Source organism: Sinohyriopsis cumingii, chromosome 17, assembly GCF_028554795.1.
Source record: "Sinohyriopsis cumingii isolate HCF-2022 chromosome 17, ASM2855479v2, whole genome shotgun sequence".
Taxonomy (NCBI): domain Eukaryota; kingdom Metazoa; phylum Mollusca; class Bivalvia; order Unionida; family Unionidae; genus Sinohyriopsis; species Sinohyriopsis cumingii.
Window position 1 is genome coordinate 73,390,648 of NC_142977.1, and position 22,841 is coordinate 73,413,488.

Consider the following 22,841-nt stretch of genomic DNA (forward strand, 5'->3'; position numbering starts at 1 on the left):
TGCATTCGTCGGCGTGAAAATCTTTGATGAAGAAGACGTCGCGATCTAATCCAGATAAAACAGATCTCAAGCTTGACAAATCCCTCTACGTTGGCGTAGACGTTCTCGAACTCTCCAAAATGCCCATGCTCGAGTTTCATTATCACTTCACCAAATGAAAATACGGGACAAAGCCCTACTGTTCATGACTGAGACCAATTCACTCATCTATGAAATTCACACCAACGATTTCTACGCTGATCGAGACCTATTTGATCTTAGCGAGTATCCTGAAATAAGTCCATTCAACTGCAAGATAATAAAAAGGAACTTTGAAAGTTCAAAGATAAAACTTGTGGGATACCCATCACAGAATTCATAGAACTTAGGTCCAAAATGCATTGCCACACACTCGCTGATGAAAAAGCCAAAGGTGACCAAAAAAATTTTATTGGTCATATCGCCACAATCGATTACTACAGATTGTCACTGCAAGGACAGCTACGCTACTACTCCATCAGAACGTTCCAATTACAACATCACATATCTACCATGCTCATCAACAAAATAGGACTACGTCCATTTCATGAGAAGCGTTATTTCATCGATGTTATTCACAGACTCGCACACGGACATTATCGCACGAAAAAGTAAACCACAGACAAGGAAACATTATGACTCAGTTAGCTAGAAACCCCAGAAGTTTGTAAGTCCTGGTGAGGGCTCTCTATACCTCCGTTTATCACTCAGTGATAAAAGTGAGCCAGAATCCCCATTTATATATACTATTCTTGTTATAGTACTTTGGTTGTCGTTATCTAGATGATGATCAGCCATGGTATTATTGCCCAGATCGAGTAGACAATACAATAAAATATGAAATTAATGGATGGAATAACAGAGATCTGAGCATGGATATACAAAACAACAGCATGTAGCCTTTTTATAGGACATAACAATTCAATCAATTACATAAACAAAATTAAATTAAACGTGACAGTCGAACAATACACATTCTCCTAAAAATAGAATTACACATTATATACGAAATACAAGTAACCGTTTTGTTATACTGATAAAATAAATTTAATCATAGAATCGAATGAATAATCAAACTCAAATTGCCTGCATGTAAGCATAACAAACTTGCTCTTGGACCTTTTCAAATCGCTGTTGGTGATAGATGCATTGCCGTATTCCTTATCTCTCTCTATCTCTCTCTCCAGCCTCGTAGGGTCAATCAACCGTAACTTGGTTCTAGACTGCTCTCTTTTCTCCCATGTTTAACACAGGTATAGAGCTTTTTCCTCTTCAAATAAATATAATATGCAACATAAATATTTTTCAGATCGAACAATATTTAAACTCTTTTAGTGTCTGATATCGTCTTATTGTAATTCAACATAGACTAAGCTAATATGTGTCTGTTTGCAACCTGATACAAACACAACCCAATTATCATAACCCTGATGTCTCTCTAGCGCTAGCCGCATTCCTAATTCAAACCATGACATAACTAGACCTCTTAGACAAACTACTACATCCCACTTTGGTCTGTAAATAAAATGATGAACAATGTCGATCGACACATGCAATTTTCTCGGTTAAGAGAATTCACAACAAATAAATGAAAGAACATCATGTTATGTCCTAACAACACTACTTGCAAACTAGCAATTCATTGACATAGACATAATAAAATCAATTCTTAGCATACATGATACACATCATTTAAGACAGATAAATAATTTCTCACAATCTGTATCAGAGCAATGCATACAATTCCTACAATATAGGATTTATATTACATACGACTAAATTTGAACACATTCATATCAATGAAATATATCTCGTCTACTGGCATTGGTACAAGATACTGTATCATGTTAACAAAAGTAAAGTTTTCATGAAGCGTCCGTCACCAGTAGATGGCAAGTCTTTCATTAAACATTAGTTTCGGTATTGGTTAGCATTACTTTGTTTATTCTTGTGGCGATTCAAAGCGAGTTTCATACATAAAGCAGACGAATTTGTAAACATCATTTGCTAACTCATCTTAACATTCCATACATGCAAATATTACTATAAAGCACATTTCAAGGGTCTGTTTTAGGAATATTTTTATTACATTAGCTGCATTTGTATATTTGTGTTTTTGTGTTTAAAAACACTTAACTCTTGAACTCCAACTCTTCCACTATTTTCCTTCACGTTAACCTAACAACCTAATAGAATGACATGTGACTGTCATACAGAACACACACACAGAACAAAGAGTTATTTTCTTTGGTCAGTTATAAATCTAATGTCAGTTCTAATCTGGTCAATGTTAATACAGACCATTACACAAAACAATAATTCGGAGTGCCATTTAGGTCTTTTTTCAGCAAATGCTAATTCTGGTGTGATATGCATGAAAATGTAACAGAATACAACAGATTGATCTTCTATTTGTCACTGGCTCATAGCAACATTTGAAATGTATATTTGCAGAAATCTTTCTCTACTGCTTTACGTTGAACAAATGATCATCATTCAAGAATATGTCTTGTGCCTCTTGAAATTGTTACCACCGACATATCCAGGACTGTTAATTTTATCACATTAAGAGATTTAACAGACATTTGTGGAGTTCTGTATTGTACATCTTAAGTCAGGGAATTCAATAACAAATCACAACAGTTACTTGACCTTGTTACTCCTCAAATATTCAGGACTGTTGTTTTATTTTTCACAGAGAGATCTAACAGATAGTTATGGAGGCTTGTTGTGACCATCTTAAGTCTCCAACGTTGTAGATTGTGTCTGTGTATTACCCAAACGGTTGCAGCTTCTAGACAGAGCTGTCTCTGCATAATACTTGACTAGCGAGAGAAGTTAGGAACGGAATGCATAGGTGCATATGCATGCTGCTATGTATATGTGTGCATATATAGTGCATAAGTGAATCTGGCTTGTATAATTATAAATAAATATGTTCTGCTGTGTGAAAAACGATTAGTTTTTCAGTTAATTAAGCCAGCATCTTAAGATATTGTGAAATAGTATTCCTATTACCATCACGTACAGTAGTAGTATCATCAACCAGAACATCTCAGGTTCAAAAAGCATAACTAATAGCAAAATCACCAGGAATAACGGTCCCACAGATGCACTTTGCAAGCTCGAATTATATCTGACAGATCTCGTCACGTTAAATCTCACCAGCTTAGTACAGTGTGTCAGCATACTGAATATTCTGTCCCAAGCACTGGACCATGTCACCCCTGACATATCAAGTTCTGTTAGTTCTGTCATATTAGAAAGATCTAACTGACAATTGTGGAGGTGTGTGTTGCGTATCTTTAGTGTCTTCAGCTTTCTACAGTTTGTCAGTGTCCTGCCTAACACATCACAACAACTACTGGATAGTTTTACCTCTGACATGTCCAAGATCATTAGTTCTGTCATATTAGAAAGATCTAACAGACAGTTGTGGAGATCTGTGTGGTGTATACTAAGTTTCTCCAGTTTAGTACAGTGTGTCAGCGTACTGAATAAAACATCACAGCAACTTCTGGACAGTGTTACCTTTAACATGTCCAGGACTGTCAGTCCTGTCATACTAGACATATCAACAAGACAGTTGTGGAGGTTTGTATTATGTATCTTGAGTGTCTTCAGCTTTGTACAGTTTACCAGAGTAGTACCTAAAACATCACAACACCTACTGGACAGTGTTACTTTTAACATGTCCAGGACCATTAGTTCTGTCATATTAGAGACATTGAACTGACAGTTGTAGAAGTCTGTGTAGTATATCTTAAATGTCTTCAGCTTAGTACAGTGTGTGAGGGTATAGCCCAACAGACCACAGCAACTACTGGACAGTGTTACCTTTAACATGTCCAGGACTGTCAGTTCTGTCATATTAGAGAGATCTAACATACAATTGTGGAGGTCTGTTTTGTATATCTTGAGTGTCTTCAGCTTAGTACAATGTGTCAGGGTACTGCCTAATACACCACAGCAACTACTGGACAGTGTTACCTTTAACATGTCCAGGAATGTTAGTTCTGTCATATTTGAGAGATCTAACAGACAGTTGTGGAGATCTGTATGGTGTATGCTAAGTCTCTCTAGCTTAGGACAGCGTGTCAGCGTCCTGCCTAATACATCACAACAATTACTGGACAATGTTACTGCTTTCATAATTAAGACAGACAGAGAACCTGATTCCGGCAAATATAATTCACAGTTTATACATTGCAGACTGACATGTATCAACCCTGTAAGTCCTCTTAGGTCTACCCTCTCATTTGTAAATGGAGCCCCTGTTAGGTTCAGACTATGCAGGAAGGCTGGATTCCAACAGTGAAGGTCAAAATCGTTTTGTTGTAGACATAAACTCGATACATTCAAAAGGACATCTTCTCCAAGGACTTCTAACTTACATCTAAGGTAAATTGTGTTAATATCAGATAATCTATGGCTGTACATTTCAGGTTCCTCTCCAGTGAGCAATATCTCCCAATCAACACTGCACAATTCATTCACTTTTTCGAGCACGCTGTTACCAAGCTTAGGCATCAGGCCAACAAGAAATATAATGATATTTTCATGCTGTTGCACATCATTTAAATTTGCTATTGAGGAAATAAAATTGGCCAATTTGTCTGGATTGATAATGAAGTCGAGAGCTGTGAAGAACTCTTGCATTGTTTTATGCAGGAAACTCAACTAGTTTTTCTATTAAGATATGACACAGAATCAGAGACTGACAGTATACCCAAGTCCAAGGCCAAATCCAGTTTTTCTTTTCCCCTTTCCCCAAGGGCTTTCAGTAATTTGGTCTCTTCAAATACTAGTGAATTTTCCTTGTTACAATTGAGCAGGAAATGGTGAGCAATTTCACAAAGTGCAAGCAGAAACCCTTCTCCAAAATTTACTACTAGACAAGTTTCAGATATTTTAATAGGAAATGGAGACCAACTATCACCTAGTGTAAATCTCATCTGTCTGTGATTAGGATCTTCCTTGTACTTTTCCTTCATTCGATCTGCCATCAGGTTGAGGAACAAAATATATAGCTCATGAAGCTTACTTGGTAATGACCTTTCATTTTCATACCACACATGTGCCAGGAAAAGAAGAAGAAGGGGCACATGTATTAGCTGTTTAGCTAACTTATTATCTTCTATATGCTTTACAAATTGTTTAACTGCATTCCCATCTTTGTAACAGTTCTCAAACAGATTCTTTGCAAACATTTTGGCATTTTTTCGACTTAGGCCTTGTAGATACAGAAGCCGGTCTATTTCCTTTCCCTCATGTAACTCCATCTGGGAAATTTTCCATGGTCTTGAAGAAACCAGAAAACAGCACTTTGAAAAGACCCTACGAGTCAAAACATTGTCAATGAACCCTGCCTTTACAATCATCTCATCTAGGCCATCTAGAATAAACAATACTCTCTCTCCATTAAGCTTCAACAGAGTTCCCAGGAAGTTTTTACTAGGTACTTCCTCCAAGGGAAGCTGAGCACATATGACCTCAATAAAAGTTTTCTCCGTCGAAACATCTCTAAGATTAATATAAAACAAGAGGTCAAATAGCTGCAAAGTAGCTTCATCCTGAAATGAACCATCTTGGGCAACTACTCTTCCTTCATGAGCATTGCACCATGCATGAAGAACTTTCTTACAAAAAGTGGTTTTCCCTAACCCTCCTTTTCCATGCAAATAAACACGTTTGAACTTTGAACCTCTCTCATCCAGGAATATTTGTTTATAACTGGTCACTTCAATTCTCTTTTTGGAGCATGACTGATGAATCTCATTTTGTTTGGAGACATTGTGTCTTTGCCCTGTTGTGCTTCTGCTGTCTTGTTTCTCTTCAATGACTATGTCAACATAGATGTTATCAATGTCACATCTCATCTTTTCAAATATCGGGGACATCTGTACGCATCTCAAAATTCTATATGCTTCAATTAGATATTCTCGAAGCTTGCTGATGTCTGTAAAGAGAATTAAATAAGTTATGTTTTTAAATTGCTAATATACTCCTACATCCTATACTGTAAAACTTAACTTGTGTAAACGTGATGCAAAATAAGAATAGGTAACAAGCAAATGAACAAAAACTGAAGGAAGTTGCATGAACAAACAGCATTATTGAACATCACAAACACTATCAATGGCTGGCATTTGAGATCAAAGGTCAGCATTATTTGAGAACAAATTTGAATGGCCTTCATGCAAAGATGCTTTCATCAAAGCTGGTTATGTTCTTTTGTGACTTTTGACAGGAAGTCGTTTTAATGCTTTTCTATTGCAGAAATATAAATCTTATGAACGATTGATAATACTTGTATCCATTGCAAAGACCTTGATGCCAAAATGCCCCTGCAAAATTTGTTTTAAATTGGTAATGCTGCTTTTGCCAAGATTGAAGCAGAAAATGAAAACAGACGGGTTGAAGCAAGTGCACAATGGAAGTCATACCATAAGCTAATGTAGCTTTACATATATGTATTAGATAATGAATGTCGAAAGTTTGCTTGATATCGCCTAAATGGTTTACATAACTGTAAAAGGATCATATATTTTATAATTTTATATATTTTATATATTCATGTTTTAATTAGGTAGAAGTGGGTATTTTATTATTTTATGTAATTAATGTTCATTGATGAGTGAAATAAAATCATCAATTGCAATAATTGCGTTATTCTCACTCTACACATATTTAGCTATTTAGGCAATCTCAAACCAGAATTACCTGTTCGAGTTTTATTCACTCTGCTCGAGCAATTAAGATACCTTGATTGCTGTTCATGCTGTGTTATTTTTTTGAATGACAAGTGGTAAGTAACTTTGGGATTGGTTAGTTTGTTACTTGTCTGTATAAACAACATAGCATGAACAACATATTAGTGGTGGTCATTCCATTGTAGCTTCTGAAAGTTGCTGGTCATGGGACTGCAGAAAGAAAAGTGTCTGATGATTCTTTTGCTTCAAGGAAAATGTGACTTTACCTTTGTCCCATATGATCAGGTAAATAGATTTATAATATGGTTAATGTAATAGTTTATTATGTATTTACTCTGTATATTGCTCTGAAATGTATGTTGATGTATTTTAGTACCTTTAATAGGTTATCAACCTGCATATTCTTTTATGAACCTTTCATTCTGTCCATACACTTGTCTGTATATTTGTCTGTCTGTTCTCTGCTTTTGCTCTACACACCGATTGTTGTGTTTAGGTTTATTTGGTCCACTATCTCTCTAGATGGATAATCGATAAATATATGGTGTTGTATGTTATTCATATTGAATGTACAGTAAACAGAATCAATGTAAACATGCAGACAAATAATGCACTGATGACTATTATGTATAGTTGTAGTAAATGTATTTTTATTGTATTTGTAGGGTGTAATAAAGCAGGAAAAATGTATTTATCTCCATTTAGCAATCTCGTGCACAACAAAACCCAATTTCTGATGCAATATTCTATGTTCCGTGCTTTATATCATCTAAAGTTTACTTATTTAACCATAGTATGTTATACATTCATTCTAACGATAAAGGTATTAACATGAATTTACTTGCTCACAAGGGGCCCCGAGTGGCCGAGTGGTCTAAAACGCTCTTCGTTATGGATCACTGCCATCTCAATTCCGTCTGCGGCGGTTCGAGTCTAAGATTCAGCCAATGTGGGTATGTGAGAAAGCTTGCCAGTAGCTTCTTGTGGGTCGGTGGTTCTTTCTTGGGTTTTCCCCGGGTTCTTCCTCCACCATTAATACTGGCCGCCATGTATAGCCTATCGTGTGCTGAAAAATGGCGTTAAACCCCACAGCAACAGCAACTTGCTCACAAATGATGCAATGCAAATTTTGATGAGATAAACATTGTACAAAGGTTTTAATGGAATTAGATGAGATATATCTCTAGATCTACAGTGGTACATGCAACAATCTCAACCTAAATATTCAAGATATATCTCACTTATTACAGAGTTGTAGAATAAAGTAGCAGCAACCCTGTGGGGGTGAAGCTGCTCAGTAGAGGTGCCTCTGGATAAAGAAAGGCATTGCCTCAATTTTCTTTGCTTTGTATACAGTCTCCCACTGAATCGACAATGGCGATGTAGAGTCAGCCTTCAAAAGAATGAAGGGGGCTACCAAAAATAGATTTTGCATGTGAGACAATAGTGATGAAATTCTCACTTGTAATGCCCCAACATCCAAGGTGTGGAGACATAAGAATGGACCCTATAACAGAAGGCAGACACCGGTGGTAGATGCGTAGCAGGAACTGGGGGGGGGGGGTAGTAGATAAACCTCCCCTTGTACTGTCTGGCTAACTATTGTCCTCATGAAAACGTACATGTCAGCTCAAGTACAAACGTGGAATGTTGGAGCAACAAACGTTGTGGGCAGGAAGATACTGAGTGGACAGATTTCGTCTATTCCTTGTCTCCAACACAGGGCCTGAGAGGTGATATGATGCTGAGGGTTCATATGGAAGGGAAGAAACCTTCATCATTGGATCCTTAGAGAACATTTTGGAGCTCACCATTATTGAGAGCTGTCCTGATCTCGCTCCTCTCCTATTGTTCCTATGTGGAGAGAACGATGTGGAAGTAGGGTTGTTTTCGTCCCAAAGGTCCTCGTGGAGGGTGATGGGATTGACCCTACAATTGTTCATTCTCAGACATTGAACACGTTTCTCCTCATATCTCTAAAAAATATTCTATGTGGAGAGTAAAGTCTCCCCTCCTTGTCTTTGGTCCCGCATAAACAAGAGAACATAGTTCCGCAATCTGTAAAGTCTGCCCCACCAAGGAAGGGGCCTCCATGGCGCCATGAAGGGAAAGAAGGCATGCTTCCTGAAAGAGGTTGTCTCCATATTATGTGGGAATAAAAAGGACACAAACGAAATGGTTGATGCTGATATGATCACCATCCCTAGAATGATGAGTAAAGGCTGGCTCCATAGCCACATCTGGATCCATGACTAACATAGCAAAGGTGTTGTTGGTGGAAGATATCTGCCCAATGCCTGTCCACACACCTATATCTACTCCAGAAACTTCAAAAAGTTCAAAACACAGCTGCTCGGATCATACTTAGAGTACCAAGATCAGAGCACACCTACCCGCCGCTCTGTACCCTACACTGGCTATCCATTCGATCCAGAATCAAACACAAAATCTGTTCTCTGTGCTACGTTTCACTGTCGGACTCTAGTCCAACATACCTATCCAATCTCATCAATGTGTACACACCAGCAAGATACTTACGCTTCTCTTCTGACAATAGTATACTAATTATTCCCACTATGAAAACTATGAATTGCCCACTGAACTTAGACACAAAGACACAGTGGTCACATTCAAGACGGCTCTCAAAACTCACTATTTTCGACTGCAAGAACAAACTTAAAGAGCTAATAATCTTTTCTACATGAAATATTCACAGCATGCTTTTTATTTTTTTAATGTTTTTCTAATTTCATGGTGTTTGTTTTTGTAATAATATTATTATGATTTTTTATCTTATAGGTGTTGTCTAATGTTGTAAAGCGCTCAGAGCTTCTAAAGATTATGCGCTATACAAAGTCCTCATTATTATTATTATTATTGGCCAAATCCCTTTCCCCAGACCTACAAGGTACAACATTGACCGATGACCACAGACTGAAGTCATGTGAATGGTACTAAATGACCGCTCACTGAACAACGAACAAGTCCAGAGACAATGATCAGATGGAAGCAATCAAATCATAGTATTCGTATTTATCTGAATGACAACACTTCTCATTCCTTTGAATAAAGAATGACTCGCTTGTCCACTTCAACGGACCATTCCATCAAGGGTAGAGGCACTCTTGTATGTTTCCTCCCTTGGGATGGACCCTCGATCAATCCCTCATTGGCACTGATGACATCAGATCGAGTGTTGGGGATCATTGGGCCTTATGAAACTTACAACCACGACATCTTAGAACAGTCTTTTTCCAGATGAGTATTATTCTCATTATTCTCTCGGAGAAAAGAACTTGACTCTTAACTGGTATGGAAGGGATCGTTCAGAAAAGACTTGTAGGAACATGAGTGTTTCTTCCTACATTTGCATGTAAGAAACTTTCTGCCAAGTCCCACATTTCATCAGATCACATGCAGATTGGACAACCATCCATGCTCTGTGCACAAAAATGAAACTAAGCAGTTGCAGATTTACAAACAGTAAAAATCAAGTAACAAACACAATCTTCATGCGATGTGTATATATTGATCACTACCATGCATTCATTTTTGCCTGAGTATCAGCAAGGTTATCACTCTCTCGCTCTGCAGAGATTTTTCCTTACCACAATCACTGCAGACTAACACAGAGTAGTATGCAAGGGGCTGTTTGACCTTTTTCAATACCATATGGGGAAATGGACAGTCGTATGAGACTCTAACCCCCATGACTGACACACTCGCATCACATGGGTGTTTACACCTCTAGCAACCCCTCAACAAAAGCGTAACCAAACACCTCTGGGTCGCATGGGGGGTAGCTTGTCATGGGGGTTAGAGGCGAGGACGGGTGGATGGGGATTTATAGGGTAGAAAATCAGGCAAAAGCCCCATTTCAGTACTTCTACTGATCTTTTCTTTTGAAGATTTTACCACCTAAACTGCAAGATACCCTGATACCAGTGTGTGTAATTTAGTTATGTTTTCAAATGATTAGCGATGTTTAAATTGTGCTTCATATATTACACATTGGCAATACATTTTTCTGTGTAGCTGTTATATACCAGTGTGATTGCATCATAATTTATGACATGATAAAAAGCCAGGGCAACATACTGAGGTCAGTGTTTTCCTCGAAAGAGAGGAATGTTCCAGCATTTTGACTGTGAAGACAGAACATCTAAGTTCACATGGGAGGAAATGTAATAAATTATGTTATGATCATACATCCATACATTAATCATATCTGTTGTTTAACAAAACATTGGTCACACTTGATAATTCTATACATCAATCATATTTGTTGTTTGTAAATTCCACAGGTTGATCATATATTTAAGAGTCATATATATTAGTCAAACATGTTAAGTTCCATATAATAATAATATCTATTGATTTTGACTGATATACCAGACCTGTGAATGTACTGACTGTAGCCATGGATGAATGATATAATCATTTTGTTATATCCGTTGTTGAATCAAGTGGCATTAATACTGTCAGATTCATTCATCATTAAATTGTAAATAAACATTTCATTCATGTATTTGTGTTAGATGTTTTTGCTTGATCTAATTCCACTGGGCCTAATCATGTTACAACAGTGCAAAACTAGTTTTTTTAATTAGCCCAGTCACACTTTCATCTGTCAATAACTCTTTGTTAAAGGCAATTACAAAACTGATGCAAACAAGGCAAACAATAAAAACAAATAAAATCATTATATTTACAGAACTTTACATGACCATTAGTACTAACAAAATCTAATAGAAATACTATTTCAAAATTGTGAATATGGTGCCTAATTGATCTTTGCCATTATACAAGTGCCTCTTTTATTATGTGTTTGTATACCTAGTTACTACTGTTCCATATGAGTATGTATTCTTTGAAGTCGCTAAAAGTGGTCTGCAGTTACAACTTTTGTGTTATTCCTGCAGCCTTAATTCTTAATAACATTCCATTATCCCATCCTTCTATCAAGTATATGTATATCATCCTGTGAGCATTTAAGTCTATAAATGTTCAACTTGCTATTTCAGTCTTTAATTTAATTATCTGTCTGATACATCTTATTGTCCTTCCCCCACTGCCAATTTGTAGTTCAGCCTATAAAAAATGCATGCCGTGGACAAGAATCATTACATAATTATATTACTATGACTTTCCAATAGTTTAATAAAGTTAATCTGTCCATTATATGCAACGATATGGACAGTCATGACCACCACTACATTAGCCCCATTATAGATGAAGCATGGTCAAATGAAATGTCCACTGCAGAGGTGTGGATGTTCTGAAATTCACACAGCTTGGATGTGTAGTCTGTTAGGTATGGTTTACTGTATATTCTGCACTTTGTTTATTCAATAAGTGAAATAAATATGATTAAAAGCTAAGACTTCTCTCTCAAATCAATTTACAAAAACTACCTTGAAATCCATGAAAAACATTAACTGAGTGATATCTCAAATCTGTTGATACATGCACATTTTATTGCCTTAATAATCTTCAGAGTTGAAGATGTTATTAACAGTTTTCCACGTACCAAACATTTTACAGATAAAACTTTACTATACCTTCAGGTTTGATTGACGACATGGTCACAGTTTCTGAAATCATAAATTATGTGTGTTATATTAGTAATTGATGTTAATTTAGTACATGTGGGTTGGAAGGAAAATGCATTATCATGACTTACATGCATTTTAAGACTTGAATAATGAGAAAACATGGCATTACCTATTTGGCAGACAATGTTGTAGTTTTATGATGTAGTGATCGTTAGATATCTTAGGCTTCCTAAGCTTTAATTGGTTTAGCGACTTGTTTACTACAGATATGCAAACTGGCTCCAATTTAATGAGTATGAGTTTTGTGTGCAAAGAAAGAGTACAATATATTCATAATGATGTAAACATTTTATTTAATATACTGGTTTTTGTTCTTCAGTTTACAGTGTACTTTTCTTAGTTATTCTTTTTGTCTAATATCAAACACACACTCATGAATTTTCTGTACAAAGGTTTGCTTTTCTTTCTCCAGATGTAAATACTTGGTTCTTGGATGTATTATGTTCCTACTGGATGAGAGACAGACAGACATACGCACAGAGAGGGAAAGAGAAAGAGAGTCAGCTACCGATATTAGATGAACCGCAAGCCATAGGATCATCACTGTAACTCCGTTTTCTCATTTGTCTAACTATATATTGTTCCTCATCCTTTAAAACATTCAGTATGTTTATATATCCACTAGATCTCAGTGCATTCTCCAAATCTTGATATTTCCCTACTTTCAATATCCCATACTCCTCCATCAGAGCAAACACATCTGTCGGATTTTGCTGTACCCTCGACAACCTTCCCTTAGGGATGTAAGATTGCAAGCAAAAGATGAAATTTTGGTATGTTGGATCATTGGGATTCATCATATCACACACCTTGACGAGAAGAGATCTGTGTTGTTGGTCAACCTCCCTTGAATCTGATGCCATATTGTATGAAAGGCTATATGTTTGTTCCAGGTGATGGCTAAGTAAGTTTCATCATAAACGAAAAATATATAACACAGTCACTTAACCCTCCAGTATGAAAATGAATACTGTATCTTCTCTACTGACAGACGTTTCCTTCTTGATGCTTGGAAGAGCCTTTCATCTGAATATGTTCTTAAAATAGGGATCATCTTTTACAATATGGAATCTGCTACTTAACCATTTTTGCAACCTTAGTGAAAATTTATATTAAATAGTGCTCATTAATTTCTGTTTAAATGAGACTGTGTTAAAGGAAAATGAAGTCAAGGTAGTCTTCAGCTTGTATGATCCTGTACAGATTTTGTTTTTGTGAATATCTAGGCAATTACGTATATAAATAATCCACATTCTCATGAGTACAAATGAAACAAGTTTACTAGTCAAATCATTTTATATGGAAAGATTTTCCAGTATAGTGTTTTTGTATGGTCCTCATATGTTGCTCCTTATTCACAGTGCTTATATCATCCTTGACTGAGCCTGGAGTCTTCATATGTGGTGCCTCTCTTAAATACTGAAATGAGTAATAAATGTGATGACAGTTAAATTAGTTATATAGGTGTTTGAAGTACCCATGATTACTGTAAATTCACATTATTTAGTGAAGTACCCAGACTTTTGTCTGGATTTTGTCTAATGCTTGAAACCAAAAATTTTAAGACAATGATGTCCCACCCAGTCACATTATCCTGACACCAGGTCTACCAGCCCTAACACTAACCTCTTAATGCAGAGCAGAAAGCGAGGCAGCTGTCAGTACCATTTTTGCAAATCTTTGGTATGACTTGGCCAGGCTTCAAACCTGCGACATCCAGCATCTGATGCAAATGCTTCAATTACTTAGGCCACCATAGTGGTCGATATCAGAATATAGCTACACATCCCAAAAATTAATTTTGTTTTTATTTTCAGAGTCAGTATGCTATGGATTAAAACAATGATGTCCCACCCAGTCACATATATATCCTGACACCAGGTCGACCAACCCTAACACTAACCTCTTAATGCAGAGCGGAAAGCGAGGCTGTTGTCAGTACCATTTTTATTTTCAGATTCAGTATGCTGTTGAGATTATGCTTCAGTAAACACCTACTCATAAAGTGCATATAGTGGCACCGATTAAGATCGGCATGACGTTGGCAAGTATATTGAAAATATTAAAGAACCACAGAAGCCAATCTTCAGTCCAAAAATTTGGCAATGTACTACTGTGAATGGGCTAGACTTAGCACTCTCATAGTACATGACGAGACAGATCATGGATGGAGAACAAGATATGTACATAAATATCTACAATAGGATAAGACCAATGAACAAAATTAACACACGTGAAATGAATGATGTCGTTCAATGTTTATATAACATGTTACATAAAACTTTAAATAAATGTACAAATATACAAACAGATAAGATGACCCTTTGGCAGCCATGAATATCTGAAAATAAACATACATAAATCCAGTCATTCAGAGGAAATCAATGTATAGATTTGGCCGTATTGGCTAAATAAAAGATTTTATCATTGCATGTAACATGCAAGATAGATGTTTACTTTATCCTGTATAATCTATATTAAATATATGTATGTGTGTTATTTAGATTTTTAATGTCGCTTTAACAATTTTTCAGTCATATCTCTATAATGTCCGCAGTGTGGCAGTTTATAATGATGTCTAACACTGGGACATCATGCCGCAGACATGTAGCATTATGTCCCAGTCACATTATCCTGACACCAGACCGACCAGTCCTAACACTAACCTCTTAATACTGAACGCCTAGTGAGGAAGCTGTTAGTACCATTTTTGTAAGCCTTTGGTATGACTTGGCCGGGGTTCGAACCCACCACCTCCCGCATCCGAGGTGGACGCCCTAACCACTAGGCCACCAGAGTGGTCTATTAAATATCTTGAATGATTGTGTAGATAGACCATAAAATTACAATCTGGATAGATATAATAAATGGTTTAGAAAGTAAATGTTACCACTTTGCCTTTTTGGGGCATTATATTGAAGTTCCAACACTGTTGCATAGTCGTTTTTGTTTGTATACCTTTGGTTCTTATGTATTTAACAAATTCAAGCGTATGTTGCAGATATATTTCAGTCTGTGATGCTAATTTACTGATGTAAATATAATTCCAGTGAAAATGTAAAATATTCCCAAAAATGCATAATAAATTTAATATACAGTATCCATAAATGTATGGCACATAATGGAAGGGGAGACATTTTAGGTCTGGAAGTCCATGATGAGTAAGAAACCACTTTAAAACTTAATAAATGAGACAGAGAAAGTCATGTTGACATTATTGATCATAATTCACTTCAGGTATATCAGACACTTCTCTTCCTCAGAAGGTTACAAATATGGAATATACTTTTAAGTTGGAACAAAATAGATTTATCAAATTTTGTTTCATCACCGATAAACTAGAATCACAGACTGAAACAATATGGTGGCAGTAGGAGAAAAAGTTAAAATTGGAACATTCTTGATCGCTGCTGTCATAATATATGTGGTGCACTTCACCAGAGGTTCAATCATCAAAAAACACCAAAATAATATTAATATGTACAACTACTTCAGAGGTTATTTTATTGCTTACAGTACCGGGAATTTTTGATGATGTATCAATATCGTCAGTGTAATTTAAAAGCCCTAAATGAAGGTATATTTTCTGTAAATCTTCCTCAAATTCTGTTTAGCAGTACAGTATTTAGTAATTCAAAAGCTCTTCATGACAGCCATATATGATTCCAGGTCAGCATATTTTGTAAATGTTTTAAAGGTCTTTATGCCATGATACTTTCTGTCATGATTATTTAAATTCTAGTCAAGTGCTTAGGATAAATTTCTTTTTTAGTTTTTACTTTATATTTCTGCAGCATTAATTTTCTAATTTTAGTAATGGTGTCAATATTTCAAGGTAGAATGGAATCATTTATAATATACCTGAAAGGCCTTCCTGCTAGAATGGTTTTTCTTTGTTCCAATTTTGTCAAATTCTCTTAAACAGTTTTTTAGAAGTCATTCAAAGGGTTTAATGGTTTGTACAGCATCACATAGATTTCTTACAATGAGTTTCCAATGAATACAACAAGAAGTATGTTTTCATTCGGAAACTGAAATTTCTCAATATACTACTTTGTTATGTTTGCATTAATAGGCCCTAAAGACAAAAGGCATAACTGTGACACTTCAATAATGGGATGCTACTCCAACTGGTAATGACCAGTTGCAAAAATCTTTTGAGCCACCCAATTTTAACTACTTATTTGTCATTTATTTATTTATTTAATTTTATTTTATTTATCTATTATGGAACGAAACTATAAAAAAAATCTGAAACAAAATTACGCTTGTGTTTTTTTAAAATACTTTAAACTATTTTCATTTCCCTCATATATACGTATAGATTTATAGCAAACGTCCGGATTCTTTTCGAGAAATTTAAAGTTCTTTCAAGGACAACCTTTTGACATTCAAGTTCTCTAAACAAAGTCTGAATTTAATGAACTTTTAAGACTTTAAGATTCACGGCTCTTTACTTTGGTAATGGTCATACCTGATGACAGATTGGCATCATTTACTTAATCCTGAAAGTCACTGGTGTCAGGATGTTCTGCAGCAAATTCGGCCACAATTAGTCCAATAGTGTCTGAGAAATGAAAAATAGCAAATGTTGATAGAATGCATGACGGATGCAAGGCGACGCTTCAAGCTCACTTGACTTTAAGCCAGGTAAGCTAAACAAATTTACAAGCATTATCAGCTTATAATACAAGCTTAGAATGTTTATTATAGTTTTGAAAGTAGCATCATAATAATTGTGCTGTGCAAACTTCAATCATATATATCCTGGACAAAGTGAACATCAACGATATTCTAGAGACCAATCCTTTAAGGAGGTACTGATTGCATTCAAGTAATTTAATAATTAATGGAAGGATACAAACAATAGCATAGAACAAATTAAAGCCAACAATGCAAAACATGTGGCATTCACAGAAGATGATGAGAAACATTGTTACTCAAAACTAAATGCCATATAGGAGACAAATATTTTAAAGACAAATTTAGAGACCACGATCATATAACTTTTGAATAGAGACGTCCACCAAATTAAATTTAAATTCTGGGTGCCCAAAATATATCGAATTATAATCTGTCCAATTATTACAGTCATCTATTTTTAAGAAACTATCAGTAGAAATGATCTATACGATAAGTTGAAACTTAACAGAAAGAGATACACACTTAAGCAAGGATGTGTCTACAGGTACATGGAACAGAATAAAAAATGAAGTTCATAACATCATATATCGAGTAGTCAGCAGAAACTTTAAATAATGACAATTTCAAGATGAAACTGTTTCAAAGTATCGAACCTAAATTTATGGGAAAAGACATCTATATATATATATATATATATATATATATATATATATATATATATATATATATATATATATATATATATATATATATATATCCCAAATAAATGTGTTCTTATTCATCTAAAGATGCTCCTGAAATCTGTATATTTAATAGACAGTTCAAATGTTCTGACTGGCACATCTCTTGAGCAACACACAGCATTCACAGGATATTCTAATTATTATATCAAATTTTCTTTGTCCATGAAACATGTCTGTGTAATAAATATCTTAATGAATATCTTAATGAAGTAGAATTCAAATGTCGATAAGACTATATATTTTTTTTTCAAATATGCAAATCTGAAACTTTACATAATCCTAATAGTCATTTGGATACATTACTTGTTTAAGCATGCCCGTACATAGGACAACAGTTTCACTTGTAGTGTCTTAAGATGGAAGTATGTCTCCATCTTTCAAAAACCTAACTCATAAACATTCCCTTCAGGGCAGCAGTTTTTCAAGGTTTTCAAAAAGTGATGTAGACACCACCTCTGCCACTCTCAATAAAAAATGTATATATACTGATGGAAAATTGTATATGTACTTTGAAATACTCACCCTGTAACAATTAGTAATATAATATGAACATCTGAATGGAATAACAAACAAACCTTTAGAAAATGATAAGGTATTTGTCATAAGCATCATGGTATTTAGTTAGTGGGGGTGGGGATAAATTAATTTTAATTATGCAACACTTATCTATTAGTCACTGCAGTGGCCATATTGAGGGTCAGTCATCTCATTTAGGACCACCAAGACACCATAACAACTTTTCTGACCCCCACGTCACAATGACTCTACACTTAAGGAGAATAGTGGCAACTGAGTATTCGATGTCAGATCAGGACAATTTAATTTAGGACCACGAAGACATCCAATGAAGTGAAAACAATGCTGACATAACCATCCATTCAGAGGGAATAGCAATTAACAAGATTTTCAAGGTGGATGCCATGGCAGCAATATTGGATTCAGATTGATACATTAAGTGTGTTAGTGTAAACCCATGTTGATAGGACCAACTAGACACTATAAAAAATGTCTTTTAGTAATATCCCATGGTGACATGATGACCATCTATTCAGCAGAAATTGCTGTGGTTGCCATATTGAATGTCATAAAAGCACCATATTCATTTATAGTGTAGATATCGTACGAAGTTTTCTATAAACATAGTGAGAGGGGGTGATATTGGATTTGTCCTGGCTGATGAGGAACTCAAGGGCGAGATGCTTGTTTGTCGATTCATTTGGGAGAAGTAGCAATAAGAATATTTTCAAAATGGCAACTGTCTCGGCAATATTATGATACACCTGACCAATGCCACTTTCATTTGAAATCCAACTAGACATAATGCGAAGTTTTTTAGTGTGAACCCCATCACAATTTGATTTTCTTTCCAAGAGAAATAAAGATTGCAATTTTGTTTAAACTGGAAACTGTGGCAGCCATATTTGATGTCAGATCTGCACCACTTTCATTTAGGATAAGAATAAATAGTCTTTTAGTTAAACTATCATTCTGATATGACCATTCAGTTAGAAAGAGTAGAGATAAGAAATATTTTGAAAAGGACCACTATGGCAGCCATATAGAATGTCAAAGCGGGACTATGATGATTTGGGAAGAATTAGACTGAAGGATAAATGTGTGAAAAGTTTAATGGCAATCCTCCATGTAACTTAGGTGGAGTAGCAATAACAACTTGTGCTAACGGACGGACGAATAACAGACCATATAATAAACTCTTCAGGTCAATCACAAGAGATGAGATGGATATAAATGAGATTTCTTCCAAAGTCATAAACCAGTTTTCCCCAATCAAGACAGTATTAGCTTACATGTAATTATCTTTGTGGACTGCAGACAGATATTAACAAGTCTATGGACATTATCCTACCGGTGACGTGTTTTCATCATATTATGTCATATACTGGTGTGACAATCACACAGGTGCTCTTTATTCACCAAACAGCTTTAAAAAATAAATACATAAATAAATTAGTGATGCTAATTATGTCCATGCACTACAAGCAACACTGTGAATAACACCTGAATACAAATTTCTCTGCCAATGAAGCTTTGATCGATGGTATGCTTGAATTCCTGATTAATTGTATTCACCCAATCAAATGCAACCTTTCTAGTGCTGAACTCCTTCTGGATTGGTTGAAACAAAAATCCTAGCCGGAAACTCAGGCACAAAGGTGTTATAATCTCTAATTGTATAAAAAACCTGATTTTTGTTCAATTACATCAATGTCATTCATACCCAGAGGACTTAATGGTGATCACTAAAACAATAAAATGTTAATTCTTCTGACAAATAAGGAAGCACAAGTTGTTTTGCTGTTTGTTTCTCTGGCTAGCTGATGAACATCAACAGAATGAGGTCCGATTTTGGGGGATACATCAGTGGCAAATGCAATAAAATTTTCCAGAAAATTTATGTTCATATATTTGACGTTTTACAATAGTGATCTTACTAAAATATACAGAGCACTCACTACCAGGGAAATATCAATTCCCATTAGGATTTCGGTCTTGCAGACAAAACTACTCTTAGAAACAATCATATTATAGTAATTTTGAAAACAATGTTGGCTGACGAAAGTTTTCAGTCAAACAGCCATCAAAAAATGTTGTTATCTATGGAACTAAATATGAAATACTTGAAAAAATGAAGGTTTTTTGCCATGCATTGCCTGGTGAATATCAGAGAATCTCAGAAACAAGCTCCTTACATAAAACAAGAGAAATGGTCAAAGGGAGATAATACATACAGGACTCACTACTGTAACTTTATTGCAATGAATCTGCACCCAGTCACTCAAAATCTCTAAATTTCTTCTTCAGATAGTGACTTCTTAACATTTTTGGTACAAACTGGCTGGTAATAATTTTTTAAACAGAATATTTAGCAACACCCTGAGATTATTTAGTTATAGTCATGCAAGTTTTATTTACATGAACAGAGACATGCATGATCTCTTAGAAAATTGTAAGGATTCCCCAATTATTTTTTTAAAAAGCTATCAATGTGTAATATTTTAAAAGTGACTTTGCATTACTATTACCAGCTCCAACTGAATATCACAAGCGAGGAAATGAAAATTCTCTATTTGAAGAATTTCAGAACTTTAAATAAACTGCATGACTTAAGTGTCAACTTTTACATGTGCTTCCATTTGTAACAAAAAGAGGTCCTCCCAACACAAATTAAAGCGGCCCTGAACTGCAATTTTTTCCTAAATCTTCGAAATAATAAATAAATTCACAGAATGCCTTATCTGTGACAGCAATACTTATCTACAACTGCAACAACCAGTTAGTGATGGTAAAAAAACATTAAACCCCCTGCCCTCTTAGCTAAAAATGTAGACGGCACCATAAAATTTCAATAACTCAAACATGATTCAAATAGATGGAGCAACTCAAAGGTTCCCTGATGCTGAAGCAATGCTCAGCAACTAAGAACAATGAAGAATGGAACAAAACTGTTGGCCCAGCAGCATTAAAAAAAATGAAGATCATCTCTCAACAACCTACAACAAAATTTACTGTTTAGACATATTATACAAAGTGCAAAGAATATCTAACTAGCAGACTTGAAAGGCTTTATAATGTGCAATTTAATACAATTTTTGATAATTACACTAGATGTTTACATGATGATGAATTATTTTGTGGGTGAAATATAAAACAGGTTACTGTTTAGTCACTCAAAAACACATATGATCATTGTTCAAGACAAGCAACTCTAGTAAAGTGCAGATATGGTCAAGCCTTTTTCAAAAACGAAAAACCCTCACAGCTCACATACTTCCAAGCATCTTTTGAATTGTTCATTTTTTTTACACATATACATCAGCACTTATTTGATTATCTTATATAAAATTTAGAAATAGACAGAACTAAACAAAGAATAAACAAATATTTGAAAAAATATATATAGTAAAATCTATCCTGAAGGATCATCAAACTTGATATAATTAGATATTGCAGAAATAGAATGAAAGACAGTAAGGTATAAAAGCATAATTACAGAGAGAAAAAAAGACCATTTCCTTAACATGAAGTTACTACTTACTGAAAATAAGAGGCAAAGATCAAACTGAGTTGTGTGCATTGTGATGGTGGATGGAAAATTTAATGTGTAATTTCCTTGAAGTATTTCTTTAATATACAACCCCATGCATTTAGGACTTAATCACACAAAAATTCAAATGTATTCCCCCCCACACACACACCTCTTTTTCTATAGCAAGTGTTTGCTGAGGCCATGAATATGTCAGACCATTTTTACCTGTCCTCACACATGTCCACTCTCTTGTAGATAATCCAGTTGTGGTGCATTTATACATTTCATTTCCATATGCATTTGGACCAGTCCAGTGTTAATTAGAAATAATTGCTGTCTGCTGTTTCGTACTGTTTTCATTGTGTGGCATATCTGTCTGAAAGTTAGGCCTAATGAAAACATGATACAATTATCAGTGTGTTGTCAAAGACGGAAATACATTCAGCACAACCCACTTATTACAAAATACATAATGTATAATATTATTTTACAGTTTCCTAATTTTTCTCTTAAGTTTGGTTTCCATCGAACAAAACCAGACCATTCATTGTAACGGCTTATTTACCTAATTATTTACATTAAATAAATCTCATTATCTTACTCATTACCTCTTATCTAATTATATCACCATACACTTTTTTTTTTAAATGAACCTGTCTGAGTTAGAATAACTGCAATACGCGGGAATTATCGAAAACTTCACTCTGTCACTGACATACATCAGCACCACCCACCCGCCGCCAAAACTGGCAAATTCTTAAATAATAATAATAATAATAATAGTAATAATAAATAAAATTAAGAAGAAGAAGAAGGAACATTAACTTTAGTACTAATAATATAAAGAATATACTTGTAACGGTCAGACATATTATATTAGCAAATGTCATAAACTTTTATAAGTAACAAACACGACAAAGATGGAGGAACAAGAAATCGAAAGTAGAAAGGTCTACTGAATGTTCATGGAGAAAATTCAACTCACAAGTACATTTTTTACTTTCATTTAAGTCTCTTCAGTTTAGATATTATATTTCAGCCATGAACGAGTTATTATCAC

At 35.1% G+C, this 22,841-nt stretch overlaps 1 pseudogene across 1 annotated transcript; it reads right to left on the reverse strand.

Moving 5' to 3' along the window:
• Window positions 1-897: 897 nt before the first annotated feature.
• On the reverse strand, window positions 898-22,128 carry LOC149779235 (NACHT, LRR and PYD domains-containing protein 3-like; annotated as a pseudogene). The gene is made up of 4 exons (XR_016415592.1): window positions 22,007-22,128; window positions 12,855-13,765; window positions 12,293-12,325; window positions 898-5,977 (listed from the first exon to the last, which is right to left on the reverse strand). The product of XR_016415592.1 is annotated as an NACHT, LRR and PYD domains-containing protein 3-like (transcript).
• Between the last annotated feature and the right edge of the window lie 713 nt (window positions 22,129-22,841).